A 17,799-nucleotide genomic window follows, 5' to 3' on the forward strand; every position below is an offset into this window, starting at 1 on the left:
GCCAACGTATAATGTGCCCGGACGGCATTATTTGACAACCGAGTTGGCGCGTTATTTACAGCCATTGCAAGAATATGGAAGTTGCAGCCCCTGGATACTCTTTTTCTCCGCTTTCAGTTTAATTTATCAGAAGCGGAACGTGTACACGACTGCCTGATGCTTGTCGTGGTTCCGTATCGCCAGGAAGGACCCAAGATCGTCAATACACTTCATCGGCTCAGCGAAGCCCCTAAGACGCAGTCCGTACGGTGTAACTGACGAACGCTACCAAGCCGGCGGCCGGGATCTCGACGAACCATGGAATTCCTGTCACGGCGAACTGCTGCATCATGGCGAAGTATCCCTTCTTGGGTATAGCGCCTTTGTAATGCGACTGCAGGAACGCTGCGACGGATCTTGACCTCACGCCACTCCTTTGGAAGCCAATCACCCAGAGCACGCGTTGCGGGGCCCACAACGTGAAGCTTGCCCAGCCTGCGAGAAGCGTTTATTTACTCATTCATTTGTTCGTTTTCCTTATTAATTAATTTTCAATTGTTTTATTTATTGATTGATTGATTACATATGTTAACTTGGCCATTTATGCATTTGTTTTGCAGATGTAAGGCGTCACGGGACGGACAGACGTTGCTGGGGTACTCGCCAAAGAATGCTTACGCGTTTAAGCGAAACAGCGGGATTTAAAGTATCAAAACTGCCACAGTCATTGCTGCTAAGTGTCGGCATATTCTAACTGTGTGTGTGTGACCGCGTTCGTTAGCGAAAATGTGGGCCGGTCCCGGAGTAGTGGCTCAACCACCGTAAGGCAGAGGCTTTATGCAAAGTGAAGTGAACAGTGCATGCGTTCTTTCGTATCACGCACACAACATACGGCACAGCATATGTTTCAATAACGAATAAGCATAAAACGATCATCCGAAACACATAATTCATGATAAGGCGCTCCTAATAAGAATGCGAAGCACGTAGCGCTCCCTGCATACGTTTCCCGGTAACGATTACTGTTGCGCAAGCTGCAGCGAAGAGGACGGCAGCGGGCGACATGGGGAGTGGCGTCCCTAGCCTTCCGTATATAAATGAGCCAGCCTAGTAACTGATTTCAATGTTGTTACACCACCGCTATTGGCGGTGGTATGCTGTCAGAGTTAGCATTACTCCCATTACTAGGGTTACTCTAAATTACTGTTACTCTAAAGCCACAAAGCATTCCATATCCCCCTCAGCATTTGTCGGGGTGGTGTTTAGGAGCTTTGCTGGATATCCGATTTCGCAGGGCCAGGATGACGAGTCATTTTATTTCCCTTAAACGCCGCGAATCTACTAAAAATTGGTTACTGAAAGCGGAACGAAATGGGTTCATTCCCAGGTATTCAGGTTTTCGCAAGGCAAATATCTGTCCTTAATATTTGCTTGAAGCAGCCTTCCAATTGCTTTGTGCAGGCTCTGAAGAGGTAAGAAAAACTGCTGTCTGGCTTAAAGAAGAAGTAAGACTACAGGAAGCGCCAAGGGGTCGGTGTGTCACTTTACAGCTTTCATAGTGGCGCGCGGTATAAACGCCTGTGCATTCAGTGAAAGCATTTTTTTTTAAATCGTAGTTGCACCTGTTCACCCAGTGAATTCACTTTAAATGCACAACAGATTGAAATGTTCTCCCTTCTGTAGCATCTAGCTAAAGCATCTTTTGGGTAATAAGAGAAATGGTCTCCACGCGGGCTTTGTTGTTCGAAAATAGTCTTGCAGACACTACATATCAGGCGCGTAAACGCTTGGTTACGTATTGCTTATTTTTCATACATCACTTATTTATAGTTTAATAAAGTCGGAAAAAAAAAGATATCTGCTCAAAAGAAAATCAAAACACTGCATCACGTGTTTCTGAAGGTAGCCAGAGAAATTTCTTATGAATAGAACTTGAATATGACGGCTAAGCTTCGCACGATGCAGGCAAATAAGCACACAACCAAAAATATTACGAGTTATTCAAGGCAAAAAGCTACCGATATGCACCATTTTTACAATTTCTCTACGTTGCGCTCGCTTCATTTTGTTTGTATGCGAGTTCTAGTTAAGTGATGCGCCGTGTTTTATAATACGAATGTATTACACTCACCTAGAGCGTATATGATACCGATGAGATCCATGATGATAACCTGGAAAAAACGAAGGAAAATCATCATACAGAGCGATTGACCTTATTGCTGCGGGAACATCTTCCTCAGTACCATGCGTTTTTGCAGATACAACCCCCAAGTAGTTCCATGCCCAAGTAGTTCCACGCCTGTGTTTTTAACGCGAGCGCATAACTTGGTTCCTTTTGCGACCCCGCCGGCATCAGAAAGCCTTCGCAAAAGAGCCGTGGCTCAATAACGGCGCACAAATTAAGCCATCTTAATCGAGCTGAAAAAAAAAATGACTTCTGCCCTCTTCCGCCACTGCTACCGCTTTGTATCCGAACTCCCTAACCACTGCGCCACCGTTGCACTGCGCCACCGTTGCAAGAGACGACAGTGATGAACATCTTCGAGGCTGTGCACGTCGTTGGGGCCCCGGCTGGCGGGCGATTCACTAAATCGCGTATGATAGGAGTGGCGCTATGATAGGCGCTATGGAGTCCTCATCGTCTGAAGTTGAATCGCTGGCGTCGCATCGTCAGGCTAGACAGCGAAGCGAGGCCGGACGCGCCAGTTTACTGCCGACGAAGTAGGAGACCAGCGAGATTAGCGCAGCGAAACGTGCGAGGCGAGCGGCTGCAGCGAAACAACGTTCACCACCCAAGTCCTCGACCGCGCGAAAGACAGAGCGAGCGTCAATACCATGGTGCCGTTCGGAAAAGTACTGTCATCGCTCGGCAAAGTAGTGTCATCGTGCTGAAAAGTGCTGTCCTCAAGAAAGAACATTCAACTCACTGTGCGTGAAACACTACTTTAAAGAGAACTCCGCCAATAAAACTGAGCTGTTAGAGGTTTTGTCCAAGTTCACTGACTTCTTGATTCAAGCAGTCATGGTAATTATCACTGCGAGTGGTATTTTGTGTCCTTTGTTAATATAGTTGCACACCAAAGACGCAACCACGGAGAGCTCCTCCATTATGAGGACTCAGCGGGGCGAACACAGCAGGTCAGCGCATAGTTTTAAATGTGGACCGGGCGCAAACGTAATGGCTGAACGTACCTGATGCTTTTTAACCGTGGTCTGGGCCCAGTTGTTGCCGGAGATTGGCCGTCACCCCTTGCGCAGCGAGCAGGGCCCACTGGCTGCTGGCAACGCCACGGTCGCCCGGTCTGAGCTGTTCGAAAAGAGCCATTCATAAAAGGGAAACTTGGCACCCTGCGGAAGTAGCGCGAAGCTACAATGGGAGCACTTGGTTGTTTACAAAGAAAGCTTTACTGTTGAAGAAAAACTCGTCGTGGTGTCGGTGGCCGTATGGGGAAGAATGTTACTTCAACTGATAATATTTATCTCCCAATGGATATGTATATTTTTTTGGTGCTACTATATTCAAGTGAGTGCCTCACTTTTTATGTCGTGTACTATCCACGGTCTTAAAAATTTCAAGCAATAACTGTCTTTAAACAAATAACGATTTGCTCAAACCTAATCCGCTCGCCTAGCTGTTACTACATTTACACTGCGTATGAGCACTCTGCGGCATAGGCATTCCCCATTTCGTGCATTTCAGGACTTACGTGATTATTGGACGTTACTATGTTATCTGGCAACAATCTAGGGCTCTTCACTCAGCGTGAAATTCCTACAATCGGTAGGCTTGTCGGAAAGTTTTACCGATTCGTGGCAACAAAACCGTCAAGAAGAACGGTAAATACGAAAGCGAATGAAGAGCTCTGTTGCTCGCGACTGCCCGAAAAGTGCGACCGCTGCAGCACAAGGCACAATCATGAGATTTTGGCTTGAAGAATGGACATGGATTTCAGGGAGCAAAAAAGGAAGGAACATTTGGTGGTCTATGTTGACAATAAGGGCTGCAGAGACCCATATTTGTAATAATTTGAAAATGGAAGGTTCATATGTGCGGTAAGAACACCCTAACAAGTGCTCTTGCTATTAAACGCAAACTCAACGCACGGCTTTCACGGGAACCCGAGAGAACTACGGCCAATGTAAGTTCCTTGCCACAATTTATACAACACCACAGTGATAAAACCGATTGCGCGTATATAATTCGATTTTTGGGTTGAAATGCTCTTACTCACACTGTGACCGAATGCGTCTTCTTCTTTTTTATACGCTGATTCTACACGCGTTTGTGCCCAAAAGTGGCCAAGGCGTCGGAGAATAGTAATCGACAGTGGCCAGCAAAGGCTTTAAAATGTAAGCTTTCTCTATCGCCACCTGTGTTTGTTGTAGGTATGTAAGTACTCAAGTTTCTCGCCGAATAGACGGCTTATATCGCACTGCAATGTTAACCGACAAAGTAGTGTGAGTGAGTGCACCTCTACCGCGTAATCAAACAGGAAGTCGCGACATAAAACCAATACGTAAAATGTAGGCTGTATCTTTAACGCGCACCGGCCTCTCGGTTATGATGATGATGATGATGATGATGATGATGGTGGTCTCATGTTATGGCTCATACCCACACTGGGGGATTGGCCAAGAATTGCGTGCTGAAACGATTACCTATTCTTTTGAAGTGGTACTTATTCGATGAGAAAAACAAATAAGAGAGATAAGGAAACATACAAAAATAAACAAATTACAAGACAAAAATAAAAAAGTTACTCGTTTTGTTGACTGTATGTAACGGCAAACGGCATCAAATACGTCCCTGTGGTTGACCCCTATAGCTGACGCACAGAAAAATAGTATGATTTCTGATGATAACATTAACTCTAATTTGGCAAGCGGAAGTTCTAGGCTGGAATACCGTGCTTTTTTTTTCGTACATTTCCCCTATTTAGGCCGCAGGGTATGTGCCCACTCTTGGCGATGCCATTCCACAGACGGGCTACGTGTCGCTGCGACACAAGGATTATAGAAACCTGAAATGTATTTGTATGTGTGTCGTCCCTTCTCTGCCCTCTCATAAATATTTTCTCGTCGAGAAGCTTCAAGTGCAATGCCTTGGTCTCTGCGACACAGAGCTAACAGCTACGGGCAACGAGACCGCGCGCTTGTTATCCGCTACCGAGGCATGCTTACACAAGTTTCGCGTCCCTTAGCTTAATGTACCGGTCAGACCGCGAAATGGGTAGACCATGTAATGTCACTTAATACAACCGGTGAACCATAAGAGTTACAGAATGAATGTCGAGGGCTTACAGAAGTGCTGTAGAGAACAGCAGAAAACTAGGTGGGGTGATGATATGAGGAAATTCGCAGGCGCAAGTTGGAATCAGCTAGCGCAAGACCTATAGGGTGTATTGGAGATCACAGGAAGAGGCCTTCGTCCTGCACTGGACATAACAAGATGATGATGATGATGATGATGATGATAGGCCAGGCATGCAGTATAGACGCCGACCCACAGAAAGCTGTCCCTTTAGTACTTCTACAAGAAGACACGACTCATGACCTTAATTGAAAGGGTTTAGTATGTGTCGAACTGCTTATAGCTAGTCATGTGACCTTATTCCAGGTGCGATAAAACTGTTTCTTTCTCTTTATTTTTCTTTCTATTGCGCCTTTCGCTATGACTACATAAGACAATTTCTTTTTAGCGTATAAATAAAGCACACTTTAGTAACTGGCGTTATGGTTAGCGTCACTAGAATCGCATAATAAATAAAAAAACATTATTCTTAGAAAGTAAGTACTTTCTTTTCAAATATTTATGTGAGTTGTGAGTAATTTCGCGCTGTAACCGAACATCATCCTAAAAGAACAGCCTACTATACGTGCTCAGCGCATTTATGACCGAAGGTAACGTCTTGGAAAGATTCTGTATAATTGCCCAAACAAAAAGCGAAATTTTGTTGCTCCGCGCAAGCACATTCCACACGCCCAATAATAATGATGCAGCGCGATGTCTGCGTTCTGTATAGCTGGCATCAGGGTCTTCTTACTCAAGAAAACATGGCGCGAAAGGACAGGGACGAGACAAAAACAAAAAAAACACGAACGAGCTCAGACTAACAACAGTAGCAACTCTTCTTGTAGACAATACTTGTGTTGTACATTTAAATCGAAGTTGGTGGACTTGAGGACTTACTTACTTTCGCCATCATCGCCATCGTTAGCCTCGTGCAGTCATTTTAGAGAAGCTAGAAGAACAAGTGCACGTCAGCACCGACTGCAGCTTAAAAAAATGCATTTTCATCCATGTATTACAAATTGGATTTATGAATTCCTAAATTATATGAAAGTCTATTACTCCCAAGGTGGCGTTTCGACGTCAAAATATAATCGGCCTAGAGGAATTCTACAGGGTTCCGTTTTTTTCTTTTATTTTGTTTAATACTGTAATGAGTTCAATTCCACTGTGTGACGACGTACAAGTGTATGTTTACGCAGACGCCGTTGCATTCTTTGCGTCAGCGAGCGATAGTCACTCACTGCAGAGAATGCTACAATCAGACTTATCATGAGTGAGTGAGTGAGTGAGTGAGTGAGTGAGTGAGTGAGTGAGTGAGTGAGTGAGTGAGTGAGTGAGTGAGTGAGTGAGTGAGTGAGTGAGTGAGTGAGTGAGTGAGTGAGTGAGTGAGTGAGTGAGTGAATAAACTGTTATTTGGTCCAGCAAACGCAATAAAACGCGCACCCGGATAATTCCACGACGGGACTGACAGATCTTCTCTGCCGGCCCGATCACGGGCACGCTGGACGGCCAGGATCTTGTCCTCAAAGACGGGACTTCGCAGGAGCGCGTCCCACTCTTCCTTGGTGAAATTCGGGCCCAGCAACCCGCATTCCCAGAGCATATGAGACAAAGTAGCAACCTCACAGGCCACGCAAGAACAATTTGGATAAATCTCGGGATATATGCCGATAACGGACGCCGGATTTGGGTAAGAGTTCGTTTGCAGGAGTCTGAGTGTGACCGCCTGCGGCCTGCTTAGCTTGTAGTGAGGCGGCGGGAAAACCCTTCTCTCTAAGTAAAAGAATTTAGTAAGTTCATTGTGCGTTATAGGAGCGTCCCTGTGTCCGCAGAGAGAGTCGCCCGATCCGCGGTCAGCGCGGTCTGTAAAGTCACGCGCAGCCTCGTGGGTTGACTACTTGAAGATTGGCTTGAGGATCTTCCTATATCATTAAATGCCAGCAAGAGTACCTTGAATCTACCTTAAATATACCTGTTAACCTATCGCTCCAGTAGCGCCAAGAAGTAATCCCCCAGCGCGATTTTATCAAGTATCTAGGCGTTATATACGACCTAGAACTTAACTGGCGCAAGCACATCGAACATGACGTCTAAGGCAGCATGCTCTGTTGACATGATTCCCAAACTCGGTCCCCGCGACGCTCTCGGCTACGCAGGGACACTCTCATTATGATTTATCGTATGCATATTCTGCCCATATTGAAATTTGGGTGCGTTTTATTCTCTGGTAGGCCAGCATAAAAGATTAACCTCCTCGTTCTTCTAGCAGGAGGCTCTGCGGATTTGTGTTGGCTTGCTCAAATGTCAAGAAGCCTGATTGCCCACACTTGTTTGCTGATACCGGATTCTCACGGTAAAAACCAACTTAAACATTTACAAATCGTCATTCAGGCGACCGCAGTATGCATTTATTAAGGAAGGATCTGCGTTCTTCGACGAAACGTGGTACCGTCTATAGACCCCGCAGGTACCTTTTCTTTTTTGCAAGCACGATTACAACAGTTAAAAGTTCAGATACAGAGACCATTTCCACAAGAAAGCCTGTAAATACTATTAAGATTGAATTTGACGACATATTTTGTTGCAATGCTAACCTCCTGGCAACTAGTTATTTGAGGGCCTATTACAAGATCATTTAGTGCAGTTGAAAATCAATGATGTAATAGCGACGCATGCATCGATGTGTGAAGAAAAAGCTGGTGTAGGCATTTTTTCTAAGGTGCTATCCTCATCCTATTCAATGCGACTTCCTTACTTTACACCCATATTTCAGGCAGAACTGTTAGCAATTACTTTAGTTCTTGGAAAACATCCTGGAAATTCTTCGACAGCTGTAATAGTTACCGATTGCTTGCCAGTGTGCACAACAAAGGTCACCGTAGCTTGTTCTTAAATGAAATTGCCGACAAACTTGCGCGTACATGCCTAGATGAACCAGTCGAGTATGTTCTGTCCACTTCTGCTGATATCACCGCCGCCAGATTTAGAAAATTATTTCTTTTAATATACTCTGCAAAACAGACATTCCAAATAACAGACTTAAACCAATTACTTTTCTCTTGGGACGATTAATAGTGTCCCACACGTAAATTGGAAATCACCCTCACAAGATTACTGTGCCGTATTCTGCCGCTTAAATTTTATTTACACACGTCTGGCCTGGCGCTGCCCCCTCAAAGCTATATCTGCAAAATACCTGAAACCATTTATCTTCTTTATTAACCTGTCGTCAATTTGCAATCCAAATATATATATATATATATATATATATATAATATATATATATATACTTCGAAATTCTTTTTTGAAAGCCAGGCATTGCTGTAAACGCTAAAAGTATTTTTTTTTTCCTTTGGGGAATCTACATTGTGTTTTAGTCACAGGAATGCATGCTATAAGGCTTGTTCGAAAAGTGCATGTGTGTAGAAGCGTTCTGACGCGTGGATGAGTTTGTAAACATGAAATAGTGTTCCAACCGCCTTGAGGGACGCAAGCTTGAGTGAGCAATAAGCTAAAGCCGTAGGGGTTGTTATCGTTGTTGTTTGCGTCTCACCCGTTGGCTCATACTCACTCTAAGGGCGTGGTCAAGACTATAGGCTGTAGACTAGAGCCATAGATAAAACGAGGAGATAAAGTTGTAGAAATGAAATTTCAGTTCAAAATTTGTAAGAAAAGATTCAATGTTGGCAAGAAAATGAACGATGAAAAATACCGAATATAATAATAAACAAAACAAAAAGACTCAACAAATTTAACTGGTCATTCGTTTGGAATCAAAGTCTAGGACGGCGGCACAAACACGCCTGTCGGCTGCATCCGAGAGTCGAAGCGCCAACTAAAAGCAAAACGCGAATTGTCCGTTTGAGGCCAAGCTTGCGAATGGGAATGTCATCGGCGGTGGCGGTGTAGGCTTGTTGGTTGATGTCGTAGCGCTTGTGCCTGATTTCTGTTTCTTATTGTGCTCTTGTTTTTGCAGCGCTACACTACATGGCTTTCCGTGACCAATTTCGTTGAATACGCTCGCCAATATGGTGAAGTGGTGGCAGTGCACGAAGAAGTGATCTACGTTTCGTCCACATTACAGAAAATACGCCGGGAGAAATGCACCAGAAAAGGCATGCGTAGGTAATACTTTAAAGAGGGAATCCGGCAGCGTAATTTGGTGACAGATGCTTCAAGTCAATGTATACTGACCAATTCACTGCAAAGGAGGGTCAGAATTGGTCATGCGTTCCATGTAGTCGTATTTAAGTGTTTCCCATTCTACTGAGGGTTTGGCCTATAGTTAGCACATATTTATTATACAGGCTTAAGGAAGGGAACTGCGCTAAAAAAGACACGAACGAGTAATGACATGGACGGGCGCAAACTCGCGACTGATTTTATTCAGAAAGAACATGAATATATATATACCTAGATTCTTATGCAATCATTGCCTAAGCGCACATGCCAAGAACGTTTTCTCTTTCTTATACAAATTGATACTAGAACTAGAATTCTAGTATCAATTTGTATAAGAAAGAGAAAACGTTCTTGGCATGTGCGCTTAGGCAATGATTGCATAAGAATCTAGGTATATATATATTCATGTTCTTTCTGAATAAAATCAGTCGCGAGTTTGCGCCCGTCCATGTCATTACTCGTCCGTGTCTTTTTTAGCGCAGTTCCCTTCCTTAAGTATGTACGACCGACTCGCCCAACAACGTGCTCTCCTTATTATACAGGGTTTCCCAACTATCATGCACCAAGATTTAAATATATGCAAATGCCATGTAGCTTGACAGAACCAAGGTAATGTTGTTTGCCGTCGCTTGGAGATGCTCAGATTATTTTTCGCACTCTGCCTAATGTCATAATTGCTCTTAATTAATTAATCAATTTCTCAGATATCATAAATGTATGAAAAGTGCCAATGAGATAATTGTAGACCAATATGAGAAACTCCCTATACAGCTTTCTTTAGCTCAACATGTACTACATAAAAGTGTTCTTCCCGAGAGTGAAAGAAGCCCCGAATACAGGCAACATTGCCGTGCCACTGGCCACTTGAGGCACTTCACATAGGCCTCGCATAGTTAGCAGTCCCGGAGAGCATGCAACGTCCATATATGAACAACAGCGTCGTGCTCAGGCTAGGTGGGTCTCAGTGGTTTCTGCGCAAAGCAAGCCACGCATGGTTAGGACGTCTGAAGAGCAGCGCGAATACGATGATCGACGAAAGGAACAGCAACGTCAATATGAACAACGGCGTCATGCTCAGGCTCGGCAGGACCCAGTTCAAGGCTACGTCACATTGGTCCATCGGCTCAGGTCAACCTGATCCACAGCTTAGCTGGTCAACCAACTTCCCAGCGTGGATTGTAGCCCATTGTTTTACAGCGAAGCCGCTTTTTGCTAGTATTCCACGCATTTTTGTTCTCCGTGAACAAAAGCTATCATCAGCAGTGGCTCATACCCCCGTAAGCATTCGTGCTCCCGTAAGCAAGCGAAAAAATGCAATGGCTCATAGCCCCGTAAGGCAGAGGCCACAAACACTGAGCAAAGTGAAGTGAACAGTGCTTAAATTCTTTTTAATAACGCATACAACATACAGAAGAGCATGTCGAAAACTGTCATACTGTCATCATCAATGGCTCATGCCCCCGTAATCAAGCACTCATAGTCCCGTAAGGTTCATGGCTAGTCCCTGACCGAAACGGGAGCGGTTTACGCGTACCGTGTTGCACACATCCCTTGCGATGCCACACCGATCCGGCCCAACCAACCACCCAGCGGCGTACGTGCATCGATTTGACATTATCAAAGAGTGTAATTGCAGTTGCGAGTGAAATTATCACCGATGAGTGTGCGTACCTATCACAACGATGACCACCCATCAAGAGAATAAATGAGTTCGTACCTTTGTTCAAAATTATGTGTCACCTCCGTGTGTGACAAGAGGGAGAAAACGATACGAAGCCCGCTCCTACAAGATCAGCAATGGGCCGTCCAGCAGGCTCGCGCAGCGGCCGCCAGGTACTCCCTGTCGGTCCCTGCGTGGGAGACGCCCACTGCGCGCTGACGTGCGTCCTGCAGGACTTCTATTAAATTTTTCCAATCCAATCCGTGTTGCACACGTGCTAAACGGCTTCGCTGGTCAACCACCTTCACAGCGTGGATTGCAGCCCTTTTTTTTTAAGCGAAGCTTTCCTTGCGAACCCTCGCGGAATTCCTCAGTGGCTGCTACTGTTGCTGTCTTGCCGAATAGTTCATACTTGAACGAAAAATTGAATTACGGGCCCAATGGTCAGATCTAACTTAGGGTCTCCCAGCACAGCACCCCAGTACTCATATCTACTGGGCCACAATCGCACGTATACTTTTAACGTATCAGGGCCAACCAGCTGTTTGAGATGATCGCCGTGCGTGTCACAATGCGTAGCACTGGTGCGTGACATCTAATGGGCACGCACTCGGGCATCTGCAAAGGGGCTGCATTTGGACAGCTTGTAACGTGAATTATGTGGACGAGGACGGGGATCGCTGACTTCCACCAGAATGTTACGTGTAGAAAGACACAGACGAAAGAGGCTATTTAGAGGCTTTTACACTGGACTGGAGCCAGAGTACCAGGCCAACATTCACTCGCGCCAAGGGCACAGACCCACTTCGTCGTCGTTCTCGCGGTGGCTCGTCCCTTGAGCATCGCTCGATGATATCGTATTAATATGAATGGGGCCTTATGTATCACCTTGCACTGACGTTACAATGAAATAGAAACAGGTTTCAGCGCTCGTTACGCATTTACAGAAAGCTTCGCTGAGTGTAGACTCCAAAAACGTACGTTGGATCTACCGCACTTTTTTTTTTACTTGCAGCATGGAAGTTACAAGGTTAAACACTGATAGTGCACGGCGCAAGTTGATACGTCTCAACACTGCCAAGGGCATTAATTAGAGTTTTCCCATGAGCCAACCCCACCCATTCATAAGTGCCTATCCGGAAGTCAACGCAGCGTTGACACCGACTGGAGACGGGTCCAGAAAAGGGCCCGCTACCGTACCTGACCAGCTCAACTAATGGATGAAAGGCGCCCAAGTCGACGGCTACCGAAAGACGGCACCGACCTCGGATGCCCAGATTGCTGCACGCATCAGAGGTGAGGTGCCATCAGAGGTAGAGTGCCAATGCATGTGGAGTGCAGCTGAACGATGCGATATCATGGGCGGGATATTGCGAACGATTCCTCGATTATGATTGGCCGGGATACAGTCATAAGATTCCCTAGTCGATTCGCCTAGGGAAGACGACGGTATTAATAGCGGAGACATTTCGTGCAATGGCAGGAGGTGCCCACGTGTCCTGATGTGAACTCAGACGTGTAATATGCTCCAGCATAGAGTGGGCTTCCGTATCAGGAGCTAGTCTCACTAATGTCAAATAAGCCCTCTTCTTTTCATTCCTGCTACCGGATCTATTCGTCAATCGGCTCGGTGGTTTCCTGGTCCAAACACCACCTCGTGCTGTAAAAAAGTTTGCGCGAGCGAAAGAAGAAGAAATATGCACGCGGCTCGCTCGCTTGCACTGGCAGCCATATTTTTTGGGGAAAGTCAAGCGAACGTTTGGTGACACGTAATTACAAGGCTTCCCTCCGGGTTCTTTCTCATTGAGTAGCTTGCTTTATTTATAGATTCTACATTGCTGCAGTGTCTTTCCAGTGGTGGTTGACGCTCGATGCGATTGTTCTGGATATTTTCTTGCAGTTCCCGCACCAAAACACTGACGAAGCAACATGGACGAGGAATGTAAGTCACGTTATTTCTTTCCTATTTGATTTGCGTCGCCCATGTAGTGTTACAGCGTATGCCTGTTTATAGCCGCCTTGCGCTGAAGCTTTCCGCAGTTGATATCAGCGCTACAAAATACCTTAGGGAGCGGAGGAAGCGAAATTGGGTATACGCGTTCCAGCCTAGCGCTGGCACTTCGAAACGCTTACGCGAATTTTTATCATTGTTCGCTTATCGCTTGTCGCAAGTTTGATTTTACCGCGAGTTTATGCCGCGGTATCTGTTTTTCTTGATTTCGACGCCACGGCCTACCTATGTGCACGATATTTGCAGTACGCTGAAATGTCTTCTCTCTGCCGGGATGGAACGTATGTCGGTCGCAGTTGCGACAGACATTTTACCTTGAAATTAATCTTGGAGCTCTTGAAGGACAGGATGAACTGATACGGTTAGCGGCAGCATCGCTTCCGAGATATCTGGTAGGGCGCGTTTATTCTAGCCCTAAATTTCGGGTAGTGAAGCCAGCACGTATGCGTTGCGTTGTGCACGCTCGATGGTAATATTCTCAAGCTCGGTTGACGGCTGAGTATAAATAATGCCATCAAAGCGCATGCCACAATTATCGCATGTATTCTAGGAAAGCCTTTTAATACCTTAGTGTCGGTAAGAAAGCTGCTTCCAGCGTCACCAGCCATCGATCCCGTAGCCAGGCTTAAAAGCTTATTAAGGGAAGCAACTGCATTACGCGGATAAAAGCAACACTCTTATTAGCGATGTTTTTTTCGTTAAGCTGCTCTCTTGGTGATTCCTCCCGTCACTTGCGATTCCTTGCCAGCCCGTTTACCATGATGATACTTGCGATGATGTGACTTTTCTTTTCACCGGTATGCGTGAAAGGCTCACAGAGGAAACAAGCCATGTCGCTAAAGCTGTCCTCTGCTGGTCTCAGTTATGTTTTGACCTTGTTTATATTCATTTACTTTCTATTTTTCCTTGCAGCGGTTATGTGTAAGCATATTTTCCTTTATGGCTACACCGGGTGTACTCAGCCTATAGATACCTTGCACGTGACGTCACGGAAGCGGCTTCGCACCATGATGTTTCTGCTTCATGGCGCGTAGGATAACGTCAGTGTATCATATTGACTACTACGGGTTACTTATCTACATGGAGAAAGGAAAGGTTAGGAGAGGTCCCTGCGCTTCCGGCTTCGTTGAAGCCGCGCAAGACACCAAATGATGCAGCTGCCCACCGTGCTATAGGGTGACGTCTGTGCTAGGCGCCAGGGCAAGCCATCAATATGGGTGAATGTTTCCCAAACGTAGAAACATGCGAGCTTTCAACAATAGACGCATCCGACCGGCGTAGGCAGCTCAGTAGTATTGACTTAATAGTCAGTTTTTGGAAGCCTTTGTGTTCCGGAAAAAACCAGTCGTATTTAACATATAAATTCAATTAGCGTGAGCATAAAACAGAGTGCGCAACACTTTTGCTTCTTTAGATTAAATATATTTGACTTTATACTCCCAGTAGTTGACAAGTGCAAAAGGTCACAGTTCATTAGATGCTTTAGGGGCACGAACGCAAGACATTAAATCAGTTTGGAGAGATAAACAGTTCTTTGAAAGCTATGTTGTTCATTTCGAAATAATATGTTGATTATTTGAGGAGAAAGTGAAGATTAATGTTTCAGTTTTTGAATTTCGCGTGATTCTCCAATGCCGGCACGCCACTGCGACGTCACGGATTTTAAAGTACTTTTTCGTAAGTAGGCCGCGTTAGCTGCCCAAATGTTCCCGAAATACTCCATGTTTAATCTTTGGTTCCTTTAGAACACAATGTAGCCTGTCATTGCCCCTAAAGAATTTACTAGGCCCAAGAAGACGCTGCCCCATTCGTGACGTCATATAGAGCTGGTGGTGGAACTTCATTGAGGCGTGGCTACCCGTCTTTTGTTCTTGCTCTTTTCACGGCTTGCTAGGCGTTTTAAAATTGTAAGAGGGGTGTTTTTGGCATTGTACAAGGGTAATTATGGGTACTAAAGAAATTGTTTTTCGCTTTACCGTCCGTTTAAAGTATTCACAGCTCTCTACTTGACGATGGAGTCTTGTCAAATGAAACAATGTTTTATAGGAAGTGGGTAATCATATACACCATGGCCCACTATAGAGGGGAACATCTATTCGGTATTCCGCCGTCATGTACAACCGACCTGTGACATAAACTCCTGTATGCTGCCGTTACGTATGGATACCTACTGTCATGTTGTGCGCTAAGTTATCATGTAGACATCATGAAGGACTTTTGAATTCGCGGTGCTGCGCGAGCGTTGTGCGCGATGAAGACGACGGAGACGACGTGCCGAGCGGCTCTTGCGCGGGCGCGGCGATCGCTGCAAGAAAATACAAGATAGAAAATAAATACTGAATAACAGAAGTCCACTGGTGACTAGAGACCAAAGAAGAAGAGGAGGAGAACAGAATGAGAGACGTCGGCTGATGGGATTCGGCGGATGAGGGCCTGGACTGCGGAGGTGTACGCTCGTGGAGCCACAAGGACCCCAGCGCACAAGGTCTTCACCCAGCCGCATCGAAGCTTCCCCGCTTGCCTGGTGTCTACCGGGCACGACGTTAGCAGGGGCCGTTCGAGGAAGACTGCTGGGGTGCGGAGGTGCGGGCTTGACGGGCTCCTGGACACCGGCTCGTAGATGTCTCCACGCAGACGCGTTGTGCATTTCACGACGACCTGTGGCGTCTCCAACGGTGTTGCGGAGACGGGGACGGCGTTCCGACAGCTGCACGGCTCGGCCGTTCTCGAGCGTCTTCGACCGTCCCTGTGCTGCGGACGCCGTCCGGACGACTAACCAAGATAAACAAACAACCGGTGAACTTCTTTTTCCACAGTCTTGATGAGATGAACTCGGACTCTTCAGTTAACTCTGTACATTTTCCAGGGCTACGTTACGCCACAAGTTTATGTATTGAACTTGCGCAATTTCTTGCATGGCCTCTGGTTGGACTTCCATGCAATGGATCCCTGCTTGGCAATAAGTTGGGATATTGTAGACTCAACGCCATAACGCTTTTTGCCACTGCTTTGACTTCTGCTTGATAAAGTGTGGTTTTTGTGTGTTTTAAGTTGCAGCTGGCTTCGTTCATTTCTGGAACCGAGGCAACACCTCGGGTTGTTAAATAAGACACGAAACAAATTCGTTACACCTACCAAACCCATCGCAATAGCTTTCCGTAATATTCAAGGAAAGGTTGCAGTTCTATCACTCCTTTTTTTTACCACTTCAGCATTCCCTTCTTCAAGGAATCATCTGCGACAGACTTTGAAATGTGCTTCGATATCACCCGAGTATCAATCGCGTGGAGTGTCAGTGCCTCATAAGGGCGAGAAGCCGCTGTAGCGGTAGTAGAGTACGCGCAAGCGCGCGAAGCACTGCCCGATGTGAGAGCTGTCTGCTATGCTTTTCTCTTCAGGACTGCACGCCCTCGGCGTTGTTGTATGTCACGCCCCATCGTCTAGAGCATTTTCACATACAATGTCTCGTAGATGCTAAAAAACACTTAGTTTCTTCATCCTGATTCTATGATGCATGCGCAGATCTAGAAATACGAAAAAAAAAAACGAGAAGTGCATCAGAGGTGACACATCTTATTCGTAAATGTGTTCTGCTTCAGTGTTCTTTTTTTTCCCGCAAATTTCACATACAATGTCTCGTAGATGCTAAAAAACACTTAGTTTCTTCATCCTGATTCTATGACGCATGCGCAGATCTAGAAATACGAAAAAAAGAAACGAGAAGTGCATCAGAGGTGACACATCTTATTCGTAAATGTGTTCTGCTTCAGTGTTCTTTTTTTTTCCGCAAACAAGATCGTAATCAGAGCCTGTGTCTTCTTGAAATGAACATCGTAGCAGATGGCCACTGGAGTGTGCCCTGTGCTCATGCGCGCACTATACTATTCTAGTCGTTTCTCGCCGTTCTAAGCCTATGACAAGCTGTGCGGTGAATGCTCGCGCCATATTACAACATATCCGGGAGGCTGTACGAGCCTTTATTATTAAATATTAGACTTCCATTGCATGCTAGTCTAAATGAACGCCTTTGATTAACGCTTTGAGTTCTGCTTATTTCGTGTCTTCTCAATAGTTTCAACTACGGAGTCGGAGTCGGGCCTGTCTACTGTTGAGGGTAAGCACTCCTGCATTTCTTAATCTTTGTTTTTCATTGTCTGCGTCACATAACGACCGTGAAGCGTCTTGCGCGTTTGCTGCAATTCAACAACCCCTTCTGAACAAACGGGAGTACAGATACTCATTTGTGTCTAGAACTGGGCGTTTCTTTCACTGACTCGTATTGTTATAACGAAATTTGCGCAATGTATTTCGAAAAGATGAACAGCCACAGTGTAAAGGCCTAAAAAATTCAGCGTTACGTGCTATCGCGTTCAGTATGAGCGGCACCCCGCGAGTACTTTGCCGCGTGCTCATCCGTTGTAGCTCACACTGAGCACGATTGGACATCAAGCAACCATAGGTTTCCACAATATTACTGGGGTAGTCTGGCTGTAGTGTCTATGGGATCGACAAGCATAGCGACTGAGACGCGAGGGGAATGATGGTCACTAAATGAACTTCTTCCTTGTGGCTGAACGGCTTTGTGACTTTAGAAATTGTTCATCTTCAAGAAAATATTCAGTTAAAACGCAACAATTTGAATGATTCTGCGTATGCGCAGAGTCATGTTGCCTT

At 45.6% G+C, this 17,799-nt stretch overlaps 1 long non-coding RNA gene across 1 annotated transcript; it reads right to left on the minus strand.

Moving 5' to 3' along the window:
* Positions 1 to 96: 96 nt before the first annotated feature.
* Positions 97 to 3,280, minus strand: LOC126532443 (uncharacterized). Its single transcript, XR_007599794.2, has 3 exons — positions 3,172 to 3,280; positions 2,111 to 2,150; positions 97 to 474 (listed from the first exon to the last, which is right to left on the minus strand). It is a non-coding gene; the product is annotated as an uncharacterized lncRNA (long non-coding RNA).
* Between the last annotated feature and the right edge of the window lie 14,519 nt (positions 3,281 to 17,799).

The sequence above is a fragment of the Dermacentor andersoni genome, chromosome 5, assembly GCF_023375885.2.
Source record: "Dermacentor andersoni chromosome 5, qqDerAnde1_hic_scaffold, whole genome shotgun sequence".
NCBI lineage: Eukaryota > Metazoa > Arthropoda > Arachnida > Ixodida > Ixodidae > Dermacentor > Dermacentor andersoni.